The sequence below is a fragment of the Macaca fascicularis genome, chromosome 6, assembly GCF_037993035.2.
Source record: "Macaca fascicularis isolate 582-1 chromosome 6, T2T-MFA8v1.1".
NCBI lineage: Eukaryota > Metazoa > Chordata > Mammalia > Primates > Cercopithecidae > Macaca > Macaca fascicularis.
Window position 1 is genome coordinate 118948106 of NC_088380.1, and position 5422 is coordinate 118953527.

Below are 5422 nucleotides of genomic sequence, written 5' to 3' on the forward strand. Positions count from 1 at the left end.
GATCCTAAAACATTTTGTCTTAGCCTGTTTTCTGCTTCTCTTAGCAGAGTGCCTGAGACTGGGTAATTTACAAAAACAGAGATTCACTTCTCACAGTCCTGCAAGTGGAAAGTACCAGGTTAAGGGGTGGTGGGCATCTTGCAAGGACCTTTGTGCTGTGTCATCCCACAGGAAGGTGGAAGGGCAAGAGAGCATGAAGGAGTAAAAGGGGTCAAACTCACTTTTGTAACAGACCAACTCTTGTGATAAGGAACCCACTCCCCCAATAACAACATTAGTCCACTCACCAGGGCGAAACCCTCATGACCTGATCACCCCTTAAAGATCCCTCCCCTCAGCACTACTGCATGGGGGATTCAGTTTCCAACACTTGAAATTTGGGGGACACTTTCAAACCATAGTAAGAAAATAATGGCAAAAATAAATTACTTATACAGTGTTTATCACTATTAATAACGTAGGCACAAAACATCATTTATAGTCTATATTCACTATAATATGTTGTGCTCTATTTTCATGTTAATTCATGCAAAGAAATAAAAAACAAAGAGAAAGATTTTCGAGAGAGGTATTGAGAAAGAGCACCATAACTTTTAGTTAAACTGAGAAACTGGTGGAAGTAATTGTTTTAAAAACCTTTTTTATTTGCTGGTTATTTGGAAGTCAGTGGTGACATTTCAGGGAGGAGTTGTCATTGGGAAGGCAGATTTCAGGAGTCTTTAGTAAGAGTGCATGAGGAAGATGGGGAAGGAAGGAGGACAGGTGACTTAGAAAGATTCTTGGTGGCGACTGGAAGTGCAGAAATAGAATGGTGACTTCAGGGAGAAGCAATTCAAGGAATGTTGTGCTTTTGCTTCTCTCTTTCTGTCCCTCTCCCCATCTCTCTTTCCATCTCTCTCTGCCTCTGTCTTTGTCTGTCTCTGTTTCTCCCTCTCTGTGTCTCTCTCCTGGTTGCTCTGTCTCTCTCTGTCTCTTTTTAAGACTCTGTGGGTTTCTCTGTCTCTCTCTTCCCCCATCTCTTTCTCTATCTTTCTATGTCTCTCTGTGTCTCTGCTTCTCTGACTTTTTTGGTCTCCCTCTCTGTCTCTCTCACTTTCTTTCTTTCTTGCTTGCTTGCTTGCTTGCTTGCTTTCTTGCTTGCTTGCTTTCTTTGTTTCTCTGTCTCTCTGTGTGTGTGTGTGTGTGTGTGTGTGTGTGTCTCACTCTCTTGATATCCCACTCTCACTCTCCATCTCGCAGCTCTCTTTGGTTTCACTATGCAAGCTGGCTCTCCCCACCTGATGATCCAGTGGGATTAGCAGGAACCGGGTGGACTACCCCCACCACCCGCACCCTGTGCCCATCCATGAACTGGGACAGAGGAGAGGACTGATCGCGCTACTTGGCCTGGCTGGACATGCTGACCCTCAGGATCACAGGCAGTGGAAGGAGCAGCTCCTGGAAGGTCAGAGTGGGACCTGTGACGGATGGAAGCCACAAGTATGTTGAGCACCAAAAATGATCAGCACTTGGTCTATGGCAGCAGGAGCTCAGAAGTGAGGAACCCTAGGGCCTTAAATGAGTGGCCCATTGTGGCAAAAACTTTTTTAACAAAAAAAAATAGCCCCTTGGGCCGGGCGCGGTGGCTCAAGCTTGTAATCCCAGCACTTTGGGAGGCGGAGACGGGCGGATCACGAGGTCAGGAGATCGAGACCATCCTGGCTAACACGGTGAAACCCCGTCTCTACTAAAAAAAATTCAAAAAACTAGCCGGGCGAGGTGGCGGGCGCCTGTAGTCCCAGTTACTCCAGAGGCTGAGGCAGGAGAATGGTGTAAACCCGGGAGGCGGAGCTTGCAGTGAGCCGAGATGCGGCCACTGCCCTCCAGCCTGGGCGACAGAGCGAGACTTCGTCTCAAAAAAAAAAAAAAAAATAGCCCCTAAGGAGTGTTCCAATGGCCACCTCTTAAGCAATACAATTGATCCATGAACAATGCAGAGATTAGGCGCACCAACTCGCCATACAGTTGAAATTCGTACAATAACTCTCGACTACGCCAAAAAGAATTTACTAATAGCCTATTTTTGGGTGGAAGCCTCAGTGATCACGCAGATAGTCGGTTAATGAACATTTTGTGTGTTATATGTGCTGTATAGTGCATATAGGGACTACAGGTGTGCCACCATGTCCTGCAAATGTTTTATTTTTATTTTTTTATTTTTTGTAGAGACAGGATCTCGCTACGTGGCCAAAGCCGGTCTCAAACTCGTGGTCTCAAGCTGTCCTTGTGTCAGGCTCCTAAAGCACTGAGATTATAGACATGAGCACGGCACACAGCTGATTTATTGTTTTATTTTCTCAGAACTCTATGCAACCTGATTCTTAATATATAAGGAAAGAGAAGCCAGACAAAGGTGGAAGGAGTTACACACGATGTGAGTGTCATTTGGCACTTAGACAAGAGAGGCGGATTATAAAAATAAAAGATTCGCATGTCGCAATTGGCTGTGGGCTTGGATATGGACTCCAGCACTTTTTATTTTTATTTTTTTAGGAGATAGTGTCTCACTCTCTTGCTCAAAGTGGAGTGCAGTGATATAACCGTATCTCACTGTAATCTCAAACTCCTGAGTTCAAGTGATCCTCCTGCCTCAGCCTCCCAAGTAGCTGGGACTGCAGATGTGCCATCAATCCAGGCTAATTATTTTTTTTTTAATTTTGTAGAGACGAGGTCTCCCCGTGTTGCCCAGGCTAGTCTCAAACATGTGACCTCAAGCAATCCTTCTGCCTTGGCCTCCAAAGCGCTGGGATTATAGGTGTGATCTACTGTACCCGGCCAAGAAACCAACCCCACCTGTTTTCTATATAAAGTTTAGCATCTAGATGCAAAGCAAAATAATTTTCAAAGATCAAGGAGTCTGAAGGGAAGCTGGCGGGAGGGGAATGGGCTGAAGGCAACGTTTTCTGGCCTACGGTTTTGCTTATTCTTGGACTTTTCCAAAGTCCCAAAAGAAGCAGAAGGAAAGTGAGAAGAGAGGAAGAGGCAGGAGGAGAGGAGGAGGGCTGTGCCTCTGAGGTTGCAGATTAGCCCAGGGCGGCTCAGTGGCTGGGAAGGAAGGAAGGAAACCCCCAAGGCCAAAGGTGGAGTCAGAGTCCTGGGTCCAGCAGAGACTGGAGGGGAGGAGGGTGCTGGGAGCCAAAGACCTTCCTGCTAGCACTGCAACCTCTTAAACTGCTTAGGCTTTTATCCAAATTTGATGCGTCCGCATTTTGTAGACCTCCAAACCAAGTCACTCAGGGTAACCCAAGCAGGAAGGGGAGGATGATAGGAGAAGCTGCCCCACCTGATGATGCCCTTCTGGCTTTTATCCATTCCTGGGAATGACTCTTTCTCCAACTCGGGGGATGCCCGTATGGGAGAATACAGTGGTGTGGACCAGCAGTGGAGAATTCCAAGTCCAAAAAATGATTGACATTTTAAAGGAAAGTAAGAAATCATCCTGCATATGTGAAATATTGGGAAAAAAGGTTGTTACTAATAATTCTCAAGAGAACACTCTGGTGAGACTGGGTTTCTTCGGGGATGTGTGGAGCAGGGTATATGTACCGAGTGGGCACATCCCACCCTTCAGACTCCTCCCTCAGCTCCTGTCTACTGTAGCAGTCAGAGGGCAGGTCCGGCCCTCATCTCCTCTGAGCGACCCACTCACTCATTCACTCACTCATTCACTCACTCATTCACTCATTCACTCACTTACTCATTCACTCCTTCACTCGCTCACTCACTCATTCACTCAGTCGTTTACTCATTCACTCACCCTTTTACTCACTCATTCATTGACTCATTCACCCACTCATTCACTAACCTATTCACTCACTCACACACTCACTCATTCACTCACCCATTCACTCACTCAATCACTCACTCATTCACTCATTCACTAAGTCATTCACTCACTCATTCGCTCACCCATTCACTCACTCATTCACTCCCTCATTCACTTACTCAGCCATTCACTAATTCACTCTTTCACTCACTCACCCATTCACTCATTCACTCACTCACTCATTTCCTCACCCATTCACTCAATCATTCACTCACTCAATCATTCACTCTTTCACTCACTCATTCACCTCTTCACTCATTCACTCACTCACTCACTCATTCATTCACTCACCCTTTATCACACACTCACTCATTTATTGACTCATTCACTCACTCATTCATTCATTCACTCACTCACTTCCTCACTCACTCATTCACTTGTTCACTCACTGACTCATTCACTCACTCTTTCCCTAACCCATTCACTCACTCACCCACTCATTCGCTCACTCACTCATTCACCCACTCACCCATTCACTAAGTCATTCATTCACTCACTCACTCATTCATTCACTCACTCACTCATCACTCATTTATTCCCTCGGTCACTCACTCATTCACTCACTCACTCATTTATTCACTTATTCACTCTCACTTATTCACTCACTCATTCACTAAGTTGCTCATTCATTGACTTACTCACTTATTCACTCACCATTCACTCACTCACTCATTCATTCGTTCACTCATTCACTCACTAGGCAATTCACTCACTCACGTTCTCTCATTCACTCATTTACCCACTCACTCCCTCATTTACTCCTTCATTCATCCACTCACTCATTCACTGACTCACTCACTCACCATTCAGTCATTTACTCACTCATTTACTCCTTTACTCACTCACTCACTCCTTCATTCATTCATTCAGCAGCACCCATGACAGGTTCACTCTGTCCTGGGCTCTCCTGTTGCCCTGGGCCTGCAGCAGGGAATAGTCAAAGAGCTCTGAACCCACGGCATTCAGAGTTTAGCAGGGGGACCTGTCGAGAAGCCCAACAGATAGGTGAAATGCCCCATGTGTGACACGGATGAGGATGTTTTAAGAGAGGCAGGGAGGGAATAGGAATGTGCATGGGGCCCAAAATTTCTGAGAGGGTGATCCGGGGAGGCCTCACCATGCAGGAGACCTTTCAGGACAGACCTGAGGAAGGTGGGCAGAGTGGGTAGGGAGAGGAGGGCCTGGCCTGAGGAAAGAGCAGGCTGGGCTTGAGGTTGTCGGGGGCCTGAGGTTGTCGGGTGCCCGCATGGGCCTCTGGGCAGCACCAGGATCTGATGGGAGCAAAGGACAGGCCAGTGGGCCTTGTGTGGGGCCTGTGACTCCGAGTCAGCAGAGAATATGCCTGATTTACATCCTGATAGGTGCACCCTGACTTTGAAGCTGAGGACACCTAAGGCATGGAGGTGGGGTGGATGTGGGGGCAGAGCATGGGATGGGGAGGGAGCCTGTGCCGGTCCAGGTCAGAGGTGGTGGCTTGGCCCCTGTGGCTCCAGATGCAATGAAGAGCCAAGAAGGACTTTCCTGAGGGACTTAGATGCTGGGGTGGAGGAGCACTGC